Source organism: Saccostrea echinata, unplaced genomic scaffold (assembly GCF_033153115.1).
Source record: "Saccostrea echinata isolate AGI-Se365-2 ecotype Australia unplaced genomic scaffold, CSIRO_AGI_Sech_v1 ptg000033l, whole genome shotgun sequence".
Lineage (NCBI taxonomy): Eukaryota > Metazoa > Mollusca > Bivalvia > Ostreida > Ostreidae > Saccostrea > Saccostrea echinata.
Window position 1 is genome coordinate 13,316,567 of NW_026889782.1, and position 25,934 is coordinate 13,342,500.

Genomic DNA, 25,934 nt, shown 5'->3' on the forward strand with positions numbered 1-25,934 from the left:
GCCGAGGTGTTGCCGAGTGCTGCCGAGATTAGAAAGACAGTGCAACACAAAGGGAAAAAGAATGTACAAGCTGTAAAGCTTGCATGCAATAAAGATCAATTCTGTTAACATTGAAAATAAAGAAACGCTTCTTGGTAATTGCTATAAAAAAAACTAGAATTATTTGCTGCCAATTTCCACTGTTCGTTTTGCCATATTTTTTTACGATTGAAAATCTTGAAAAATTGTTAAGTCGTACAAAAATTAGACCATCAGAAAATTATCTCCCTTGCCTTGAACAGCATTTCAACCAATGAAATAATTGAAAATTTTCTCATCATGCAATTTCTACCAATCACAAAAGAGAGGAAGTGCATAGTCCGAAGACTGTAAAATACTTCAACTCTGTATACCGTCTTCCAAGGAAGACTGTAATCAGCGGTGCAAAAACTTACAAGACTTGCAGGCGAAAAGTAAACAACTTCACTAGGGAATCCCGATCCCGATGGAACACTGATAATAACAGGTATAATACACAATTGATTATTTTAGTAAGTAAGCCTACAAAAATTGCATTAGCTTATATCGATAGAATAAAACAATTGATTACCCCTTATGAGTTCAACATGGTGAAATAAGGACCCTCGACCTGGCCCACTCGCTGACCTGACCTGAGCTACGCGGCCTCGGTCAGCTCAGGTCACCTCGTGGGCCAGGTCTCTGGTCCTTGGTTCACCATATTAACATCATAAGGGGTAATTAATTGTTTAATATACAACACGGTTTGAAGTAAATATGTTTTATCGTGCCTACCTAATAAATCCAGAACAAACTCTTTCCGAATTTCCTAGATTGAAACTGAAAGCGACCATATCTTAAGTATCTATAACTATACTTTTTTCACGACAATTTTTACGTTTATATGTAAACACGCTTTTTTACTTTCGGAATTGATAGTGATACAAGTAAAATTCTATGTGGTTATTTCTTTTTATTTCATTAGATAACTCTTGGTTCCAACTACACCGTAGAACAGAGCACATGTGAATGTGTAAATGGGATGGACAAATGTCACCATAAAGCCAACATTCTTCTCTATGGGTAATTTATATGCAATTTATTATGTTATTTCACTTGGTCTGTTCTGTTTTTAATAGGTGGTACCAAATTTAGAGTTAATCAAAACATGCACACCTATTCAGTTAGTGACCTATAAAAACATACTGGTAAGTGTATCAGTCCCCGTGATTAATAGACTTTTTCACTGTAACTGGGGTATTGCTCTTTTGCAGGGCAAAATGATATGATTTCGTGAAATATGACGTAAAAGTAATTGTTAAATATACGTCATTTGATTATCTGCCAACAAAAACTTCGCCAAACATTATTATTTTGCCCTGCAAAAGAGTAGTACCGCAGTTACCGTGAAGGGGCTAGTTAAAAGGTGTGGGCGTGTTACTACTATGTTGCATCAGTATTTTTTTAAGTGAATTTACAAAATATATATACCAGTATATATGCTACTTAGGGGCTGACAAATCCCACTGCCCAATACCTGAGAATTTTAGGGATTAAGTCAGTTACCAGAGGGCAAGTGACTTTTTGATGAAAAAAAAATTAATAAGTCTTAGTCTTATAACTGGACAAAGGGGCTTTTTTGTGATTTTTCTTCCTATATTTTGAAATTAATAGTTTAAGATCTATTTGTCAGCCCCTGGGCTACACTATGGTATTTATGATATAATATACTTTAGTAAATTTATGGAACACCTTGATACTAAACAGGTACAAAAATCTAAGCAAAACTGATGTACGCCAGAGTTGGATTAAACATCCAAAGAGTGCACACCTCGACAAACTAAAACAATTTACTTGCAAAAACTAGTGCACCATTTTGGGCAACACCAGTGACACTTTTAACTGTGTGGGGATTTTTATACCCACTGTAGGTACTAGCTTGTAGCCTCGTGTCATTACCAGGAACATCCTGTGTAATTTCAGTGGCATCAAGCACAATGCGACATGCACTGAAATCGGCAAAACTTGTTGGCATTGAGCCTTTGCATTTTTGCAAAGTCGGAATGTTATTTTCTATTAACCCCTCATACAAAACTTCATGCATTGCACAGATTTGTGAAGTTACAATATTGTTCACTGAGGATGCACTTGTGTGGAACCTCTCGGCAAGATCTAAGAGTGGCATGTTCATGATAAACTTCATGAGGGCCATATGCAGTTGATCACTTTGTGAAATAAATGAAGGTTTCCATCCATCAATGTACTTGATGGTGAATCTGCACACCATTTCATCAATAACTTGAAACATGTCTGGTCTTAGACTTGCATACATTAGCATCAATAAATAATGATATTCTTAACACTGCATTTGCTCTTGACCATTATACAATGGGGAGTAATTGTGAAATGTTGCAAAAAAAAAAAAACTCACTCAGGTAATACTTTTACAGTATAGCAAACATGTATGTGAAAAGAAAAAAAAATAATAAAAATTCAACTCTATGAATAGAATACTGTCCAGCAGTATAACATGATTTTTTTCTTATTTACTATATTATTTGAATCATTATTTGATTTCTAGCTGCCCACAGTCCGCATCCTTGGTAGATGAAGTATATCTTTCGAACTGTCCAGCAGACTGTATATCTATGGGACTGTCCAGCAGTCTGTATATTTATAGATCTGTCCAGCAGTTCATCCATTTTCATTTTTAAACACTGAAAATGAAATGATAAACCACAAAGCATCTTGTTCCAAAGAAAATTTGTAGCAAGTATATAAATGCATAAGGAATTGAATTGGTTTTGGTTTTATGTGTTCTTTGAAAGTCACATTGTGAATGTACTTGTATCATGGGCTTGAAAACTGAGAACTATAATCAACTGCATTTTACAGGATATATAATTACTCTGTTGGATTTGAAAGTAGAATTCCCTGGGACAATGACAAATAAAAGTACTTGCAGTTGTTTCTAAACATTGAGTGTTATTTAGTGCGAAACGTACCTTTCTTTCATCTCCTATTATATCCTCCAAAGTAAAAGCTCTTTTCGTAGACATCGCCTGGATCTGCCTTGTTAATTCTTTCACTTGCAGTTTCAAATTCTATTGAAGTTAAATCAATTTAGTTTTAAGTGAAAGAATTTTCACAATATGATGATCATAATGTTGTTACACACACAAAAAAAAAAAAAAAAAAAAAAAAAAACTGGGGAAAAAAAAAAACAAATCAACCTTGTGCTCCTCAGTTAACCGTTGAAAGCTGGTATGGGTGGTCAGTCACATGTGGAGGAAGCACACGGACACATGTATCAGAAGAGGTGCTGCCTTCTTTTAAAACCTAGTAAATGGATTAAGTTTTTAATTCAACATGTTTAAGCTGTTGAGCTATCTATATAAGTTCTTCCTACTTATTTAAAATGCTTGTACCATAGAATTTAGTTTGTTTATAAGAATATTTGTATTAAAGAGAAATTCAGATCTTGGTTACGCTAAAGAATACATAAGTACGATGTGCAGATTTTAGAGCGAGGTTTGCCAATGATTGACATATTCTAATTCGAAGAGGGTGCATTGTTCCAAGGGCAAGTTATCTTAGAGGCGAACTCTCGCGCATGCGTAGCCTGATGTAAGCCCAGGGTCTACGCAAAAAAAAAAAAAAAAAAATCTAGATACCTACTTCCATCAGGAAAAATGCTCCCGTAAATTCGGTGAAATTCGTAAGTTTCTCTATTAAAACATCAAAAGCCATGCATGCTTTTGTTCACACTTTATTGATAGAGTCCTTATACAGGCAAAATTAAGATTTATTATTTCAGTGTGTGTCTGTGTATGCTTGTGTGAAGTAGGGGGGGGGGGCATCCTCCCTAACATCCCCTTGAAATCCTCCACTGAGCACAGGTGCAAGAGACATTTATAAATATTTACCGTTGGTTCAGCGGAGATATTTTCATAATTTTAACTAGTCTTTATAGATTGTAAGTTCGACTAAAATCTTAGTTTTTTTTTTTATCGTCGAAGAGAGCAGTTCTTCTTCATTAAAAAATAACATTAAAAACATTTTGAAATAAAAATCTTTGTTTACGATTTTTATTTCAGAGAAGCTTATATATATATATATTATCAAGTGAAAACTCGATCACTAAAAGATACTTTCATAAATCGATAAGTCTGTCCAATGGTCTACCGGTAGGTGCTGGCCGTGAGTGTTTTATATTGTTCTTCGCAAGTTAGATTCCTTCAATACGAAAACCTATTAGTATCAAACTATGGAGAGAAAAAAATTAAAAGGCGTTATAACGTCTTTCAAAAAGGCGTAATAACGCGAATAAAGGCGGTATAACTCCTTTTCAAAAGGCGTAAAAACGCGAAAAAAGGCGTAATAACGCGAAAAAGGCATTAGGTAAAATTGCAACGTATGTTAAACATACGTTTGGATTTTCATATGTTGAACATATGGTAATCCAAACGTATGTTTAACATTTGTTTAACACATATGTTAAAATATGTTTTAAACATATGTTAAACATAATGTTGATCCAAAACATACGTTTAACATATGTTCGGGTTTTCGTATGTTCAACACATGTTTAACATATGTTCAACATATGAAAATCCAAACGTATGTTTAACATACATTAAATAATAAATCTGGCTTAATGCGTTACTTGGTCATTAGCTTGAAATTTGTTTCTTTCCTATAATTAGTGTATTAAATGGAAATTACCATAATCCAGTTTTTGCTTTTATTATTAAAGAATGTCATCCAAGTTCTCCACAAAATTTGGTATTCATGGCCTAACTAAAACCCCATACTTCATAATCATAAAGTAGAATTGACAATTTTGTCAAACGCATCTAATTTACAATCGACACATATTAAATGTTTGTATATTTGACTAGAACACTACATGTATACATGGCTTTTTTTTTTTTTTTGCCTTTTCCCAAGGTTAAATAATCCATTTTTACAAAAAATTACTCCAAGAGATCTATAATTGTCAACAATTTTCTTTATCATTATCTTCAAACCTAAAAGAAAAGTCTACAGTTGATCTACCTATGTAGAACATTTACAAGTGAAATTTGTTAAATAAGTATATCCAGTATGTAATAGATAATTTACGCTTTGACAAATTTTGTTTCTCAACCCGAGCTGATGTGATTATATAGGCCATTCTACAATTTCCTTTGTAACAGTCATGGATTAATGAGCATGGACATTCCAATAGCACAGATGGAACATAGTCATAGTTCAAAGTAAGTTCATGCAATAGACAATCAAGGAAAGGATCAGTTTGATCTAATTCTTGGGCTTTCTGTACACGGACCAACGTCTGCTTGGTACTAAATTCAAACCCCCCAGTGAAGACAACATGACAGGTGTCCTGGAAAGACAAAATCAGAAATGTGTTTATCTCAATTGGTCAAAGAATTGAGGAAAAAAACAACCTTTTATTCAAACACTAAATCATATTTTCACTATATATGACTCCGTTAGCAACTAATAAGTGGTATATTTTAGAGTCCTTTAAACATAAATGTATTCAATAAATGAAGATATGAAATATCCTTCACAACTTTGCATTGCCAGCAGTGGTTGAACACCACACTTTATCATTTTGCCTTCTTCATAATTATGCAGTACATATCATTTATGTAATAAATTTAAAGGTGCTTAGACACAGATTTGAACTTAATATTTTCTCAAATTTTCTGTATAATATCACGACTTATATATTGGTATGGCATTTTACACGAAAATATAATTAAAAACTTATTTTATCTGGAAATTATTGGAACTACGAATTCCGGGACGCGTTTGATTAACACATCTTTGCACTTAAACAAATTTTAACTTTATCCTTAATATTTAAGAAAAGAAGCGATTTTGTTATTTATTAATGAAAAATATTACATCTATAATCCAGAAAATTCCGAGTAAAAATGTTCGAAAGCAAAACCAGCTCACCAGTATTGTCAGTCCGTGCTCTGTAATGTGTACAGAGTTTAACAAATTGAACACACCCGTGAAACGTAAACTGTTTTTGTAAACAGGGCACGAGCTCTGTTACTGTTAATGTTTACGATTCACCGGGTGTGTTCAATTGTTAAACTCTGCACACACCACTGAGCACGGACTTACAATACTGTGAGTGGGTTTTGCTTTCGAACATTTCTACTCTGAATTTTTCTGGGTTATAGTTTCAATATTTTTCATTAATACACAACAAAATTGCCACTTTTCTTTAGTATTAAGAATAAAATTAAAATATGTGAAAGCGCAAGGATGTGTCAATCCAACGCATCCAGAAATTCGAAATTTTAATAACTTCCAGATGAAATAAGATTTGGATTATACTTTAGTATGAAATGCTATAGCAACATACAAGTCATGAAATTATATAGAAAAGAGTCCACGAAGCATCAAAAACGACCTCTTCTCAAAAATCAATGTTATGTTTATTATAGATAATGTAGAATTTTCGCTTTTCATAACCGTTTTCCTTTTTCAATATCTAATTTACTTTTTGAAAAATAGATATTGCAATATGCAGTGTTTTGATAGAAAAATGCATTAGGAACGTAATTTTTTGTAATTTAACGTCACGTCAAACAGCGATAGAAATGACTTAAAGTTTGCAGTTACAATGTAGCAATATACGAATTTAAGACTTGATATTGAATAATTGGAGATAGATATTTATTTAATCAACATCATTTAATTTAGAACCATAATTTAGAAAAGCAGATAAAAGTGTTCATTTTATATACCAGTCAATTCTGACTGGATAGAATTGAAAAAAAAAATCTTTTCAATGGAAAATGAGTTCAACTGCGGTATTTTTAGATCAAGGAAATAGTAAATTTTTGAGCTTTTAAAAATTTATATCTAAATAAATTATCATAGAAAAATAGTCAACGGAAGTTATAAGGATATATTTCTTAAACGTTTGTAACAATAAATTGAACATCTCATCTTTTTCGCTCACGTAAAAGAGAAACTGAAAGGAGTTTCGTAAAATACGGAACTCATCCAAAACCTGTTACTCCTAAATACAAAATTTTGTGGAAATAATTGAAATATATTTGAAAGAAAACCACCTAAAACAAAAATTCTAAATCAGCTTAAAAATTGAAGATCTATGCTATTGACTCAGATGAATTCACGAGAATTCCCCACATTCTATCAAAGAATAAACAGAGTACATGTATTTATCAGCTGAAATATAAATATAGGTATTACCCGATTTGTTGTTCGAAATACATGTACATGTATATATTTACAGCAAGAAATAAATGAAGGTAAAAATTTGTGTTATACTTGATTATAATTTTGAATGTATATAAACAAAGAAAGTACATGTAACATCAAGATAAATTCTCATCTATACTGTTAAACAACTTTGATGAATACGCATGCGAGATATATCCGCACGTACCCCAAGCTCGCGGATATTTATCTTAACGAACCAGCCAAAAGCTAGGCCATGTTTTATTCCCGTACTATAATAAGTTTATGCAGGACAGTGATTCGTGATGTTTTGTAAAGGGGGGGGGATAAATAAATGATTGTTTCTGTTTTTCTTCTCATAACTTATCAGTATCTATTTACCTATAAATGTTATAAATTTAGTATGTTTTATTGATGTATTGCTTAACAATCACTACTTTCAATTTCATTTTCAAATTATGATTTTCATGTGAATAAATAGAGCAGTGTTGTGTATGTAATGCTCTTATACGTCAAGATAGGAAGTGAGATATATATATATATATATATATATATATATATATATATATATATATATATATATATATATATATATATATATATTGAAACGCATACACCTGCTGAAACCTGTAGTATTATAATGACCCACTATTTTATGAGTAAAGGTTGCAGACGTTTCAAAGTTTGTGAGCCCTCCTGTACCTGTCAGAAATCAAGTAATGACCAAGATGATTAAAAATATCTATGAATTTATTAAGTTAAAAAGCACAAAGTCAAACGCGCTCTTTAATATAGTTCAGGTCTCAAGGTGTTGATGTTTTCTCGGGGTGATGCCTGGCTATTCATAAGAAGGTGTAGAAGTTCTGAGAAGGTGTTAATCTCTGTTGATAACTAGAAGGTACACTTGGTACAGAGAAGGTGTAGAAGGTGACCTATCAACTGAAGGTGTACACAACTATGGTACCTATCCAAGGTACATAGAGTGTAGATAATATACAGGCTATATAATTGCAGTTATAATTCTAGTTGAAGGTGATAAAAGGTGATGGAAGGTGTTGAACTCTCTCTAGTTGCACCTTCTAGGGAAGGTGAGTAGGGATGCTGAATATGATACAGAAGGTGGTGATGGTGTTCCTACTAAACATCAATAGATCATGAATGGAATGTATGTTCAAATCTATGTAACTAATGGAGAAGGTGCAAAATATTCACCTTCAGAGCCGGATGGTCTGGCTGGAAAAGTTGCTGCTGACTCATTTTGCTATGTGACCGAAGTGATGATTTCAGGTCGGGATCGGCCTTATATAGTGTTTATCACGTGACCCTTCATAATTATTCATGAAGGAACATGGCCGTCTGCGAATGAAAACACTGCTGAATTCTGCCTAGAGATTACGACTGATGCAGCTTATACAAAGTATTTAACGATGTCTTAACCTTCAGACGTGAGTAATTAAAAGGTGTAGATTATGTTTATTATGTCTATAAATCATGGTAAACGGTATTTAAAGCTGGATAATCTCTCCGAGGTGACGATGTGTTGAGCACGTGTTGACATAATTATAGCTGGCTGTCAGCTGGGTAATTACGTGTAGTAATTCTGTATAACACAAGTTGCTGATAGACAAAGTTGATAAATAATTGTCTCTGCACCTCTAACTAATTGTTGAATCATCTTGAGGTTGTATTTCTTGCTGGATACAAGAATTGTTCGATCCTTGTTTACATGCACTGTAGTACAGTACCGCACAAAAATAAACATCAATACACATGACAATTGTAACTTCTTCATATCCCAAGAATAATCATTAACTACTATTATTCCTATTAATATAACATTATATATTCCAACAATATCAACAATAAATAAATCAGTAAACAACTATTACTGTCACAATGGGTTCATAACATTACCCCCCTCCTTCTAAAAATCATTTGTCCTCAAATGACAATCAGTCTTCTTCATGGTGATGAGTTGAGCTTTCTATTGATGGTTGTTCACATATGGTTTGAGGCGGTCATGATGTACAATCTTGGGCTTTGAGTGTTTGTTTTTCTGGATTTTGAAAATGACGTCATTCAATTTTTGTATGATGGTGTAGGGACCCTCCCATTTACATTGTAGTTTGGGACAGAGGCCCTTAGACCTTTTGGGGTTGAAAAGCCATACTAATGCACTAGGTTCTAGTTGTAATATATTTGACTGTTTGTCGTAACGCCGCTTCATGTTCTCTGAAGATAGTTGGAGGTTTTCTCTCGCAAATTGATGAATTTTCTCTATTCGTAGCTGGAGTTGAAACGCATATTCTTCACTATAGTCTGGAAGATTGCTATCTACTATAGGGGTACCATATAGCAATTCTATAGGTAAGGTGACTTGTCGACCAAACATCATCTCATTGGGGGTAACTTTGGTCGTTTCATGCACTGATGATCTGTAGGCTAACATTAATAAGTATATATGTTCATCCCAGTCTCTTTGATTTTCTGAAACAAAAGCTGACAACATGTGGTTTATGGTTCGATTTCCTCTCTCGACCATTCCATCAGATTGGGGATGCAGGGGAGTTGTTCTAGTTTTCTGAATTCCTAGCAAGGTGCACACTTGCTTGAAAACTGTAGACTCAAAATTCGTACCTTGATCGGTATGGAGCTGTAAAGGTGTTCCAAATATGGACACTATTCTATTGACAAAAGCTTTCGCTATTGTGGTAGCCTCTTGATCCTTTATGGGGATGGCTTCTAACCACTTGGTGAAGTAATCACCGATTACTAAAAAATATTTATTTCCTGTATTAGTTCTAGGAAATGGACCCAAAATATCCATGCCTACACATTCAAAAGGTGCTCCAACATTATATTGTTGTAAATGCGCCCTCCATTTCTTTGGAGGTGGCTTCTTGCTTCCACAAAAATGACAATTGCGACACCAGCTCTCTACGTCTTTCTTCAAGCGATGCCAGTAATATCTCTGCTTAACTTTTAGTAAAGTTTTCTTAATTCCTAAATGTCCCCCAGTGATTCCATCATGTAATTGTCTAAGAATTGTCTCTTTCGCTGATTCAGGTATTAAGACTAACCAAGAGGTAAAACCTCTTGTGTTTTCAAACCTGTAATATAAAATATCGTCTTTCAGTTCTAAAGAATCCCATCTCTGCCAGTAGAATTTCAAAGTATTGCCCATTGCAGCAATATCTGCCCATTCAGGTTTATAACCTTTCTCTTTAGCATCTATAATGAATTTCAGTATAGGATCATTTCTCTGTTGTTCCTTCAATGTTGCGGACTCTTCAGTTGTTATTTCTGGTATTGTAATTCTTCGTTTTGATCTTGTAATTGCATTTACTACTTTTCTAGAAGTTGTCGTTTCTCTCTGTTCTTCTTTTAACTCTTTATTTTCTATTCTGGTACAGTGTGAACATCCTGGTTCAACACAGGGTCTGCGACTAAGAGCATCCGCATTGTTGTGACTTCTGCCTGCTCGGTGTTGAATCTCAAAATCATATGTAGCTAATACCTCAAACCATCTGGCCATTTGTCCCTCAGGACTCTTGAAGTTGAGGAGCCATCTAAGTGCTCCATGATCTGTTCTAATAATAATGTGACGTCCATACAAATAGTGATGAAAGTATTTCAGAGAGCTAACTATGGCAAGAAGCTCTCGTCTAGTGACACAATAACTCCTCTCTGGTTTTGTAAAGGTTCTACTGTAGTATGAAATAACTTTTTCTGACCCCTCCTGGACCTGAGATAATACTGCACCCAACCCAACTAGACTAGCATCAGTGTCCAGGATAAAAGTGCCTTCCTCATTGGGGTAAGACAGAATTGGGGCTGTAATTAAAGCATTCTTCAAAGTTTCAAATGACTGTTGACATTCTTCGTTCCATTGAAATCTTGTTGATTTTTCTGTTAATCTGTGTAAGGGCTTTGCTTTATCTGCATAATGCAATATGAATTTTCTGTAGTAGGATGTCAATCCAAGGAAGCTCCTTACTTCTTTTGTAGACTTTGGTGTTGGCCATTCTTTGACTGCTTTGATTTTGTTTGGATCTGTCGAAAGACCATTTTCACTGACTTTGTGACCTAAGAAGAGTACTTCATTCTGACAGAGTTGACATTTATCTGGACTCAACTTTAGGTTGGCTTCTCTTAATCGATCAAACACCAGTTTTAGGTTTTCAATTTGCTCATCAAATGTTTTTGAATGAACAATAATGTCGTCTAAGTAGACAAGGCAAATATCATATGACAAACCATGTAGAATTCTCTCCATAAGCCTCTCGAATGTGGCAGGGGCATTACATAGCCCGAATGCCATTACAGTAAATTGATAAAGTCCTCCCCCCGGGTAAGAAAATGCTGTCTTCTGTTTGGCATCCTCTGCTAGACCCACTTGCCAGTAACCTGACTTTAAGTCAAGTGTACTGTAGTATTTTGACCCTGACAGTGCATCTAAGGTGTCATCAATTCTAGGTAAAGGATGTGAGTCTTTTATGGTGATGTCATTTAACTGGCGAAAGTCCACACAGAATCTAAGAGATCCATCTTTCTTTTTCACAAGTACAATGTTTGATGACCAAGGGCTCATGGATGGCTCTATGATGCCCTCTGACCTCATTTTAGAGATTTCCTCATTAGCTTCTTTCAGTTTTGCCAAAGGTATTCTTCTTGGTCTTTGTTTTATTGGTCTGTAGTCTCCGGTGTTGATTTCATGTTTTACCAAAGTTGTGTGGCCCAAATCTGAAGAGTTCTTTGAAAATAGTTGTTGATATGAGCAAAGGAGGTCTTTAAGTTTGTCTCGTTCTTCTGGGGCTAAATGAATGCTTGATCTTTCAATCAGGTCTTTAAGGTGCTCAGGAACTTGTTGGGATTTTGTTTCCGAGGGATTTGTCTCCTTCTTTGAAATACTTTGAACTTTGTTAAAAGTGAAGATATCATCAGTTTCTACATTCTCACATGTAGCAGCAATGGTGCCTTTGTAAAGCTTACAGGGTTGATCGAATAAGTTTATAACTCGTAATGGTACTATATCTTTGCTGGCATTTATAAGTGACTTGGCTACTAGAAGTCCTTTTCGTTCAATAAATTTTTGTGTGCCCTCAATGAAAGCGGAGTGTCCTGGTAGATAACCATCTACAGTGGTGCCAGGTACAATCATTTCACTTCTAGGGGGAATTTCAATATCTTCTGAAATCGCAACTTTACAACAAGTTGACAAAGCATTGTTTGCAAATCTATGGCAGGGTACTTCTTCACCCTCCAATCCTATGTTCAAAATTTCTTTGGCTAAGTTGACATTACAATTGTGCTTGACCAGGAAATCTAATCCCAAAATTCCATCATTGTCGATGTTTGCGATCAGTACATTGTGATCATAGCACGTAGAACCAATCGACAGAGTAACTTTGCACTGTCCATGAAATGGAGTACTTTCTCCTGTTGCTGTTACTAGACTGGTGTTGGCTGGTCTAATATCTGGTTTCAAAGAATTATCCAATCTGTTGATAAATTTTTCACTCAACAAGGTGACATTTGCACCTGTGTCAACAAGCATGGCAATATCTTCATTTTGCACCTTCACTTTAACAAATAATCCCTCATTCTTTGACCAAGATTCATTAATGATGATGGTGTTGGGCCAGTTTACATCTGGGGTCGACCTCTGGCCCTTGAGTCCGACGCTTTTCCGTTTCCCTGATTACTGCTGTTCTGTGCTGAAGTTCCATTCTGATTGTTGTTTCTTGGGGGTGTTCGATTTGCATTGTTTTGTTGTCTCTGGTAGTTTTCTGGCTCTCTTCTATGCTGATTCATAGGCTGATAAGATTGATTGTTGTAATATCCTCCCCCAGCTCTATTTTGAAAATTAGAATCTCTTGTCCTATTTTGTTGATAGTATCTGTGTGGAAGAGTTGGCTTCAAACTGTTTACAACCTGTTTAAGATCTTGACATACTGATTTCAGTTCACTCCTCACACTGGAGAATTCATCCTTTATTGTTTTGCATATATCATCTGGTGACTGTTTTGTAATTCTGGAGGAATCAGTACTGCTACGAAAATCTGTTTCTTTCTGTAGAGTTCTGACGAGGCGCCCTCTCTGTTTGTCTGCTAATCTGAAAGTTTCCAAGCGGATTGCTTGTGACTCTGCTTCACCAATGTTTTTAGGATGAGCTTCTCTTATTCTTAGTCTCATGTCTATCTCAGGCAAAGCGTCTACAAAATGATCAATTGCCAATATATCTGTGATATCAGCTGGAGCGTTGGGGTATGCTTGCCTGGTTAATTTTCTGATAGCTTGTGCTAGCTCTGGTATGGATTCCTCCTTTCCTCTGACACGAGTTTGAAGTCTGGCACGGAAAATCTCAGCTCTTTGCTCTGAGCCATATCTAGTATTTAGAGAGCGTACTATGCTTTTGTAATCTCGTCGTTCTATTTGACTGAGTTCACTTAAAATGGAACGTGCAGGGCCTTTTAAGCATCCTGCTAAGTGAAGAGATTTGCTTGTGTAGTCCCACCCATTTATTTCAGAAATTATTTCAAATTGGGTAAGGTACTCTTCAAGATCTTCACTACCATCATAAAGTTGTGGTTTTGTATAAGTTGTTGCCCTTTGATTGTGAATTGAAGAATGAGAGGGATGAAATATGTCCCTATTTTCCCTGTTTGTTTCAGGTGATGGTAGTGTAGGAGTTGTCTCCCTTTGATTGCAAACTCTTGGTTGAATATAATATGAACCCTCAATTTGCCCAAATGTGTCAGGTGATTGTGTCAGAGTTCTCCCCCTTGTATTGTGTGGAGATGAGTCATGGGGATGTGATGTTTGATTAGAACTCTGTACATTTGGTACAATTGTTTCAATTTGTGGTGACTTGGTCATTATGGTGTTGGTTTGGCAGCTATGATTTGTAGAAGTCAGTGTTTTGTTTGTTTGCCTAACTTCATATGATTTGGTGTTGTGATTGCTCAGGTGTTGATTCTCAATTTGTGTAAGTCTATTTTTCAAGCATAACAGTTGATTTTCTAAGTCTGAACGCAGATCTGCTACATCTCTACCTAACCTATGCTGCATATCATAACAGATTTCTGTAGTTTCTGAACAAGCATTTCTAATTTCAAGTTTTAAGCTCTGCTTTAATGATAGTAACTCTTGGAGGATGGTGGAGTTACCTCCCTTCTGAGCAGGACCATCACCTTCTGCATCATATGCACCTTGGATGTTTTGAGATACATTTGGGGATGTGTATAATTCTTTATCAAAATACAATGGATGCTGAGATGAATGATGTCTAGGATTAAATATCACCTCTTCACTAGAATCTATTGTAGGTGCTGAAATAGTACCTTCTAGAGTTGATGTACCTTCTATGCTTGATGTAGACATCTTGTCAAACTACTTAATTTCACAAGTACAGAATAAATGAGGGCCCCACGTTGGGCGCCAATTGAAACGCATACACCTGCTGAAACCTGTAGTATTATAATGACCCACTATTTTATGAGTAAAGGTTGCAGACGTTTCAAAGTTTGTGAGCCCTCCTGTACCTGTCAGAAATCAAGTAATGACCAAGATGATTAAAAATATCTATGAATTTATTAAGTTAAAAAGCACAAAGTCAAACGCGCTCTTTAATATAGTTCAGGTCTCAAGGTGTTGATGTTTTCTCGGGGTGATGCCTGGCTATTCATAAGAAGGTGTAGAAGTTCTGAGAAGGTGTTAATCTCTGTTGATAACTAGAAGGTACACTTGGTACAGAGAAGGTGTAGAAGGTGACCTATCAACTGAAGGTGTACACAACTATGGTACCTATCCAAGGTACATATAGTGTAGATAATATACAGGCTATATAATTGCAGTTATAATTCTAGTTGAAGGTGATAAAAGGTGATGGAAGGTGTTGAACTCTCTCTAGTTGCACCTTCTAGGGAAGGTGAGTAGGGATGCTGAATATGATACAGAAGGTGGTGATGGTGTTCCTACTAAACATCAATAGATCATGAATGGAATGTATGTTCAAATCTATGTAACTAATGGAGAAGGTGCAAAATATTCACCTTCAGAGCCGGATGGTCTGGCTGGAAAAGTTGCTGCTGACTCATTTTGCTATGTGACCGAAGTGATGATTTCAGGTCGGGATCGGCCTTATATAGTGTTTATCACGTGACCCTTCATAATTATTCATGAAGGAACATGGCCGTCTGCGAATGAAAACACTGCTGAATTCTGCCTAGAGATTACGACTGATGCAGCTTATACAAAGTATTTAACGATGTCTTAACCTTCAGACGTGAGTAATTAAAAGGTGTAGATTATGTTTATTATGTCTATAAATCATGGTAAACGGTATTTAAAGCTGGATAATCTCTCCGAGGTGACGATGTGTTGAGCACGTGTTGACATAATTATAGCTGGCTGTCAGCTGGGTAATTACGTGTAGTAATTCTGTATAACACAAGTTGCTGATAGACAAAGTTGATAAATAATTGTCTCTGCACCTCTAACTAATTGTTGAATCATCTTGAGGTTGTATTTCTTGCTGGATACAAGAATTGTTCGATCCTTGTTTACATGCACTGTAGTACAGTACCGCACAAAAATAAACATCAATACACATGACAATTGTAACTTCTTCAAATCCCAAGAATAATCATTAACTACTATTATTCCTATTAATATAACATTATATATTCCAACAATATCAACAATAAATAAATCAGTAAACAACTATTACTGTCACAATGGGTTCATAACATTATATATATATATATATATATATATATATATATATATATATATATATATATATATATATATATATATATATATATATATACAGGCATTAATATTTTGCAAATACTTGATAGTGGATTGATTTTACACGAACAAGGACTTGCTAATACTAGTACATGTACGGCCTTACGACAGACAGTATAAGAGGAAAGGGTTAAATGCTCTCTTTTATTCTTGAAATAGAGAATATTTCTGTAGAAAGAAGTGGGAGAAAAAAGGGGGGACACATACAAAATTCTATTTCAGAGTGGCAAAAATAGTTTGACATGCGTTCAAGAAAAAATAATATTTCCAAGGTTTTTCTTATACATATTCTATTGGACATTGATCTTTTAGCACATAGCACTATTAACAAACACATCCTTTCTCCCCGTTTGCAGTAGATTTTATAGTCATGAATCCTAGTTTTAGATAATTCCTATACTTCAAATTAATGTTGATATAATTGCATGTAATGCTCTTGTAATTTATGTCAAAGCAAAGCCTACAACCTTCTCATCATGAAGTAGGAAACATTTTATCTCAGTAGCGGATTCAGTGAAATTCTATTATTATTCAGATATTAAATGTAAAGGAAGAAATAGACCCCCCCTTTTTTCCCACCACCACCCCAAAGGATATGCAGAAATTCACTGGAGTTCGTAAGAAGAGTCGTATATATATATATATATATATATATATATATATATATATAATCCGGACTTCTTGGTTAGGGAACCCAGTTAAGCATTTATATATCGGTCTGGGACCCCGATGGATTAAGCAGACTTTTTCCGGTCTCCCTAATATTTTAACTGATCATTAAGGCAGTGTACTTTGTGCTAAGATGACTGATGTCCTGAAATAAGACTCTTTCGTAATTATTTTTTTCAATGCAATTATAATTTCTGCATTTTTTATTCGTATAGCGAGAAATAATTAAATTATTTATAACCCAGCATATATTTTCATAGGAATATATATATCTATTAAGTCGCCCAGAGAAAATGTGTAATATTAATCAAAATCCGCTATATATGAATAGTTTTAATTAATATCCCATTTAGTTTAATCATTTCCTATATTTTCTTACCCTTCATTCATTCTTGAGTTCAGTATTTAAAATTTCGAAAATTCATGGTCTACAAATGACTCATGTTTGTCTGGCAATAAGTTGCCTGGTTTCCGGTCGACCTGGAGAACCAGAAAAGAAGACGATGACAGACGCCTCGAAGTGCTTTGGATCCTTTTTCGTAAGTATAAATCTGTTACTTACTATCATTTGCAGCTGTTTTTTTTATGTTTTATACGTCTTTTGTATATTATTTCCCCCTTTTTTATACGACGCGCTTGCATAGCGTCAATATTGACTAACAGCGAACGTCGAGGAAATTCTGAATACACATTTTTAATTTCTTTTCATTCATAATGATACATCTTTTTAAAAATCATCAAATATTTATTTTAATTAATTATTAAGTTTGTGGATGCTCATGGTTTGACGTTCGAAACATGGATATGATTGACGCATTATTTAAAGAAGCTGATAGTAAGCGCGGGGGGGGGGGGGGGGTGTTTCTTGTGTACGAGAATCTGAGATTTGTGTTTTGAGATACAATAACAAACGATTCTACAAAAATTAATGCAACACAAACCACTTCCTTCCTTTTATGACACTCTTTAGTTTTTGAACAATGAGTAAAATTTGGTTTAAGATTTGAACAAGACTTACAATGTCATATATTGTCAAAGACTACTTCTACAATTACATGTTCAAGAATTTAAGGTATTGCAGAGGTTTTTACTCTATTCTGCAGTTTTCAATGATGTAAACAGTTTCTGTCTATAATTTTAGATATTATAAGTAAAGATATGTTATTTTGTAGTAACAATAATTTGGCTATTAATTCATGTAATTTTCTAAGGTACTACATTTGATAATTTTTATGTATAAATATTATTTTTTAATATTATGTCATAATCTGTTTTATCAGCATATATCATAATTATATTAATAACAACTCAAATATGAATCTGAGTCTTCAAGGTCTTTAAGTGTATAATTCCTTTTCACTGCCTATAAAGCATTAAAATAAAATTTGTTATGTTCCCCAGAAACATAATTTTAGGAGGTAAATCTATTATTCGTATTTTAAATTTAAAATCCTGGATGAATATGAAATTTCTATTACCGTAAAAAACTGTTCTTAAAACAGTTTCTATATACCCCTTCCCCCTCATGTGTGCCAAAATTTAGTAAAGGTGAAATAATCATTTTTTTTTTTTGGTCAGATATTGCTTTTATTATACATAAAATATACATAACACAACTCACAAAACTGATTTAAAAAGGACCCAAATCCTGGGAGCTTAAAGGGGCTTTTGTCCTTTACCCACTGGGGCCACAAGGTGGCCCTCACTGGCTCAGACCCCATTATTAGCCTGTTGAACCCCCCTTTAAAAAATCCTGGGTCTACCAAAGATAATTTTGAAGTCTTTATATGAAATGATAAAATGTATTTATTAGCAAAAGAAAAAGGATATAAAACGGGGGTAGTGTACCACAACTACCCAATTTAAAAAAAAAAAAATCAATAAAATTCTAAATAGAAGATTTAAATGTCAAAAAAGCTTCAAGATAAGTATACATACATATTTTTGTTGTATGATACATGTACTTACATGTATGATAACTCTGCTAATTGGTGTATTAATAAAATTGGGTTTACTTGTACTTTTTCTTACTTATATGCCTCTTTGGGGCACACTGTACCAATTAGTGTGTTATGAAGTACTTTTATTAGTATTTTTAATTACTACTTCCTTATCACAGGCACTTGTTTCAGTAATAAATTTTTTAACCCATAGTATAGTAATAACGCAATATTATTATACTATGGGTTAATTTTTTTTTTTATCGAATGAAGTGCCTGTGTTACTTATACCTTTTGGGGGGGGGGGGGGGGGGCATATGCCACCCACAAGATTTTTCCAGGACTCAATCCTGTGCAATCCTTAAATTAAAATCATTAATAAATGAATATACATTTTGGTGGGTTCTGGTGCATCCTTGAAGTCATTTTTCACATATAAAATAAAGAAAGTCTAGCAGTGTTACTTTAAACAAATGAATTATGATCTACTCTGTTTCAAAAATGATATTTTTGAGTGTTTCTTCAGGGGAGGGGGGGGGGGGGGCTTGTGTCCAACATTCCCCACCATTACCACTTCTCTGTTCCTACGGCCCTCTATTCTACTGTACTGCTACCCTAAGAGGGGATTATAGTCTGCTCTTGGGATAGTCAGGTTGAACTGAATTCCAGCAACACAAAGTAAAACAAAGATAAGTATTTGATGTGAAATTTTATTTACAAGGAATAAATGAGAAACATGTACTTCCAGTTGTACTCAAAATAATGGGAAAAATGTGATTTATATGATTAATGAAAATTTGAAGGAGCTTAAAATTTTATTACTTAGAAGATATGGATTTTAGAGAAATCCGTTGAATTTAGATCGGGTTCGAAATTCTTAATGTTCTCAATATGGCGCCTAAGTAAATGCAAAGATTTGGAGAGAACCAAAAAAAATGGTAAGTTATTAGGAATTCATTGCTCTCATAATTTGTACCGAAGTCAATATGGAGTGGTCAGAAACGGGAAGATGGGCTAAGTTGCCAAGAACAGTGGACGTAAGAACTCACACAGCAGGGGTGTGCAATTACAAAAATTAGTTACTAGCCCGTCGGGCTAGTGGCAGTAACAAAGTTACTAGCCCGAGGTTGCCAGTCACTAGCCCATTAACTACCGAAAACAATACATGTATAAGTATAACAAAAAGGTTAAAAAAAAACATTTAAGTTGAAATAAATAAAACAAATAATGGTTTGCGCTTTTTTCTCCCTTTTAATCGAATATGATAATCAGGGACCTATATACTAGGTCCCTGCTATAATTATTATGTCATTGAAACGACTGGCGATAGCAACACACAAAACATATAGGTTAAAACGAATTAAAGATTATGATTTTACAACAAGGTTAATTCGTACATCAATTCAGTCGCCGTAAATATATGTATACTTTCGTTTTAGATTAACCAGTGTTTACTAGCCCGACGGGCTAACGCAGTATAGATTTACGATAGCCCGATCTCTAAAATTGGTAGCCCCGGGCGTCGGGCGATGGTAATTGCACACCCCTGCACACAAGACAATCGAAACAAACAAGTATGGTTAGAATAATGTCCGTCGAACTCAGTAACATGTATACATGTAACAGGAATGATGCTAAAAAAAATTTAAAAGGCATGCTCCATAAACTGATTAACTGAATGTAAAATAAATCAATTAATACCTTGCAAATGAAGAAAAACTCGAATTCATTTAGAAAAAAAAGTGTTAAATATGATATTTTCTCTAATCTGCTAACAGGGACCTATATACTTACAATATATAGGTCCCTGCTGCTAATTACAACCAAATTTTGCTATTTTTTCCAAATAGAAAAGCCCAGGCTCTTGATTTAAAGACCTAGAAAAACCCCTGTATGTTAACAGTACATGTATCACCGTTGGGTGAGCGCAGATGGTGGAATATTGGATACATATTCAGTTTTAACTTTAACCCCTTTGAAATATGTTTTGGGATGTGTAAAAATGCTGTGTTCTGATTGGGCAGAAAAATATTTACGTGTATATGATGTATACTTATGGCAACTTTCAGTTATCGTTCGTGACTTCCATTTTTGGAAATCGTCCAGACCTGATAATGTGCCAAATAAATAATAAATATGTCGTCAGTAGTCAAGTAAAGAGGTGATATTTCTTTTTTATTAGCTAAATTATGTAACAATGTCATTAATTTGAAATCAATTTCACAGGTATCATTTGCAATGAAGCGTAACTAACTAATCCCATCGTCTTTCTGCACGAGATAATCATGCCACATTGTGTACACAAACTGTAAATAGTATTTTTACGTGGAATCCAATTTCAGTGTGTTAAAAACTGCAGGTTTTAACTTTTTCTGTAATGATAACCTACTACATTAGAAAATGTTCGGTAATACATTACCGCCATAAAAAGTGCTTACCACATGTTTATAGCTATGTATTGGTAGGCAGGTGTATGTTCATGACCATCGGAAAGAATTTTTATTTTTCTCACTCTTGAAATTTTTTGGATTTTTCTTTGAGGCATGGTGATGAAAGTAATGGTAAAACAACCAGTTTTGGAAAAGAAATTAGCAGTATTATAACAGCTGGCTTTGCATATAACATTTAGAATTAGGGATCCCAAGGGGGGGGGGGGGAAGTAGGATAGTTATTCAATTCGTTTCGCCAAGCTGTCGGGGAACCACACCTGGATGCCTTAGGGCTCTCGATTGTCTATAATTAGGGCCATTCAAGGGCCCCATTCCTAATTCAAAAGAGGTACCTTTCTTCCCAATTGAATGTGTTAATTTTCCCAATAGTCATTTATCCCCAAAATTAATGAAAATATGGTTGGATCTGTAATAACTAAACTTGCTATTCATATTCCTCTGTATTACAAAACAAAAATTTAGTTCATAACAAAGACCAGAAACCCAGTACAGTGGACTCCGGATATAACGAGATGCATGGGACTTATTCAGGACCCTACTTTCATTTTGTGTACATGACTTGCATTTCGAATTTATACTTTTCTCTTTGTTGCCAGCTTACAACGACAGATTATGGTCCAATATTCATTATAACATGTGAAATTAATTAACACACACAATAATATTGAAATTGTCTAATTAAAAATTATTTTTTTTATAAAAAATTGTTAAAGTACAAACCAGCAGAGCTACAGTCTCATCAGAGACTTCTGGTTTTGACACAAGTCATCAACATATTGACTTCATTTTCATACCATGATGTCATAAACATGCAGCAAAATGTGAAGATTTAAAGAGGCTGGGGGGTTGTGGCCATTTTTAGACTATATTGATCTCCATTAGAAGAAGAGCTCCATATGAAGATATAGAAAATGATCAAATTTTAAAACTAAAATTTTTGAAATTTTTCTTTGCCAAATGATAGTTCACAGCTTAAGATACCATATCTAAGAAATTAAGTTAAATCTGGTGGTTAATTTGTGGTTAATTTCAGGGTTCGATATTCACTATATACAACTCGCAAAACGCGAGTTAGAATTCCCAAATTGCGAGTTAAAAATTAAGTAACTCGCAAAAACTTGCGAGTTGATTTTTTTTGCATTGAAATTGTAGCAAAATTATATAATATGACAGAACACAATGCCTTTGATTTAAATCAGTCATTTAAATAAAAGTCACACTGTAGTTGTGTTTTGTGTATTGTACAGTAGTTACTTTTTCCTTAAGTTACATGTATTTAATTTATATGAATTTAACTTTATATGAAAATTGCGAGTCGTCTTATAAAATTGCGAGTTCACTTTCTTGGTACTCGCAATTATTTGCGAGTTGTAGTTTTAAGGAGTTTCTAACCCTGAATTTGTTGACCCCCCAGCCTCCTTAAATGTAATATGTATGCCAAATTCTATTATGATTTGAATTGTGGTTATGTTACTCCTTGTATTAGACACAAAATCCTTTAACAAATATGACTGACCTCATTGCAAAAATGGTGAGAAAAAAGGGAAAATTAAATGAATTTTGAACGAAACAAAGAAGAAAGCAAAATGGTAGTTAATTAACAAGGAAATTCCAATCTTTCAGGTGATGAAAAGGTGACTACAAAGATATTTTTACTTATATAACTAAGCAAATTTACGTTTGATCTCTTGAACTCTCAGTCTCTTGATTCAGAAATCCATGATCCCTCCAAGTCAAAATGCAGTCTTGATATGCATAATCTGTTATTTACTCTCAATACCTCGAAGTGTCTATGTTTTAATGTTTACATGTTTTCAAAAACCCCAGTCACATTTCCAAGAAAGACCAACGGGTGACAGTTTTTGAGGCAAAAATACCTTCTTCAGGCAACAGTCAGCTGTTCATCTGCCATTGTCTTGCCCGAATTTGACCTCTTTTTTTGTCAGCCTACCGATTTTGTGTCTGTTGGGCCATGTTATAATTTTCTCTGCATCGGTGGTCGATTCCTTCAATTGAAGCAGTCGTACAATAGTCTGTCGACCAACCTTCAATCATCATCCGAACATTGGTAGACAGTTCTTAAAGTCGGTCGTCGATGGGTCAACATTATTGGAATCGGGTTTTTGTAAATGTTGGCTGATGGTGAAAATCAAACTGTGGCTTAGTGAACGATGATTGGGCGACTATTGGCCAACTTAGAATTATCTAAATATTGAAAATTACCAGTGTTCTTAGGAATTAATGTGACTGCTCCACGTCGCTCGATACTACTGTCGGCTGATCATGTTTTTAAGCTGACGATACGACAAAAATTTGATTTGCCTGACCATCAGCTTAAATGTGACCTAGGCATAACTCTGCACACTTTACTGAACACAAACCCACAACACATGATTGCAGTCCTGCATACTTTGAGGTATTGAGAGATACCTATACCAAATGTAGAACTCTTCAGTGAGCAGTGTTTAAAGCTTCCTTTAATTCAAACAAAGGTGTGATGGGGGGGTGGGGGTGGGGGCTTGTGATTAATTCCAGATAGATGAACTTGTTACGTGTCTTTGAGATCAAAGACTGTTGAAGGAGTGAACAAAATAGTAGTTTAGACTATATGAATCAGCCTTGATAGTTCAGTGGTTAGAACATTTGACTAGTGAAACAGGTGTCCTTAGTTCGATTCCAACCTTTTATTTTCTTTATACATTCCTTTTCTACTACAGTAGGTTACAGATTAAAAAAAAATGTATATTTATATTTTAAAAATGTGTTTGTTATGACTTATTCACAAACAAAGGTGTGATGGGGGTGGGGGCTTGTGATTAATTCCAGATAGGTGAACTTGTTACGTGTCCTTGAGTTGAAAGACTGTTGAGGGAGTGAACAAAATAGTAGTTTAGACTATATGAATCAGCCTTGATAGTTCAGTGGTTAGAACATTTGACTAGTGAAACAGGTGTCCTTAGTTCGATTCCAACCTTTTATTTTCTTTATACATTCCTTTTCTACTACAGTAGGTTACAGATTAAAAAAAAATGTATATTTATATTTTAAAAATGTGTTTGTTATGACTTATTTACATGTTAAGGAAAACATTCAGATTTTAGAGTGATTAATAATCTGTTAAGAGAGGTACTTTTGAGTTTGATTAAAATACCTGTAATTATGAAGCTTTTATTTCCCTACAGATGTCAACAATGAAAATGAAACAAACCAATCAGTGGATCGAATTAAAAGTTTTGGTAAAAGAAAACAGTTGCATATACATGCTAACAAGAAAGGACTTACATGAAGAAGTGTTGTACAACTATGAGAATGGAAGGAGGATTTGGTGTTTAATTGAGGTAATTTAAAGTGTTGATTCCTAGGGCTGTTTGTTTGATGAAATTTAACCATTAGAATATTTAGTTTTGAAGAAATTTAAAATAAAATTATGCATGCAATTCCATTCAGGTGATTTTTGTGACCAAAAGTCATCTCTTTCCTGATATTTTATCACAAAATTTTGTAAGAATTACAGTAAAACATGCTTATAACAAAGTGCCAGGGATGGAAAATTTTGCTTCATTATAAGTGTAATTCGTTAATATATCCATTAAGTTTACAATATATTTTAAAGTCACAGGGAATAAAAATCACTTTGCTCTAAGAGTCAATTCATTATCCCCTCGCGCAACTAGTTGCGGAGGGGATATAGCATCGCTACTGTGCGTATGTGTGTGTGTTAGTGTGTTAGTGTGTCCGTTACAGCTTGTGGGCAAGATTTAAAGAGAACCTTTGCACTATCATTTCTCGGCCTTCACATACTTATGTGGCATTGTAAAAGGACGAACCCTATTCATTTTCAAGTTAATCGGTGAAATAGTTCTTAAAATATTGCGTTTTTTCTATCTTCAAATCCTGCAATTTTAAGTACGAGTTGACAATACTCACTTCCGGTAAATTTAACAGGTTAAAATTCGGGTCGTTTTGATAGAGCCACTTCGGTAAGTTCTACTTTGTATTTGCGTATTGTCATGTTATTGTGCGTATCTTGAGAAAGTTTGTATGAATTAAAAGTGGCATCTCTGTCACTGAGTAACTGAAATAATTTGATGAACGTCGCGGTTTCAATACCAAATTACCACACGTGTATGTCTACAATAGGGGCCTGTGGAATTTAATCTTGAGGCGCACGTAATTCTTGAAAGCTATAAATATGAAGCTTCATAATTTTCACTGACGTCTCAACACCGGTATATTGTCATTTTTCACTACCAAAAAATATTACTTCTGTGCGTATATTCAGATTTGATGCATATTGCATGCTACTGTAAGGTTTACTCAGGTAGGTAAATTAATGAAATTTAAAGCATACGTGATATGTTTCTGCTAGGAATAAGGGAAACTGCCCAAGCACGTATGCTTGTTATGACCCAACCTTAAAATTTAATTATTGTTGCAATACATTTTTATTTCTTTTAACTTATTTTAAACTTTCTATAGTAATACTGGGTACCCTTGATTACTAGGCCTAGGTGATTGTATCTTGTATAACGTCCCTCTTGAGAATTTTTCTCTCGTAGAGACATTGCCTTACCGGTGAAGTTCCTGGCGCGAGGGGATGCCCCGCTTAGCGGTGCTCTTGTTATAAGTGTGTTAGCTATAAGCGTGTTTTACTGCATGTAGAAAGATTGATATATAATTTCAGAATCTGGTCACCTTAAAGATTTTTTAGTTACACTGTAAAGAAATATATTGTAAAGGTGAAGGTAAAGTTGTTAATTATGTAACGCTGTACACATATCCACTTTGAGGTATCAATGGTAAAATACAATAGATTATGCACAGCGGGTCT

The 25,934-nt window shown here is 34.5% G+C and overlaps 1 long non-coding RNA gene and 1 pseudogene across 1 annotated transcript in view; one reads left to right on the forward strand and one right to left on the reverse strand.

Moving 5' to 3' along the window:
- Positions 1–5,068: 5,068 nt before the first annotated feature.
- Positions 5,069–25,934, reverse strand: part of LOC133198154 (uncharacterized) — a 70,323-nt pseudogene continuing 49,457 nt past the window's right edge.
- Positions 19,570–25,934, forward strand: part of LOC133198993 (uncharacterized) — a 19,399-nt gene continuing 13,034 nt past the window's right edge. The window contains exons 1-2 of the long non-coding RNA XR_009722704.1: positions 19,570–19,591; positions 24,286–24,441. This is a non-coding gene — a long non-coding RNA (uncharacterized LOC133198993). The remainder of the gene's footprint in view (positions 19,592–24,285; positions 24,442–25,934) is intronic.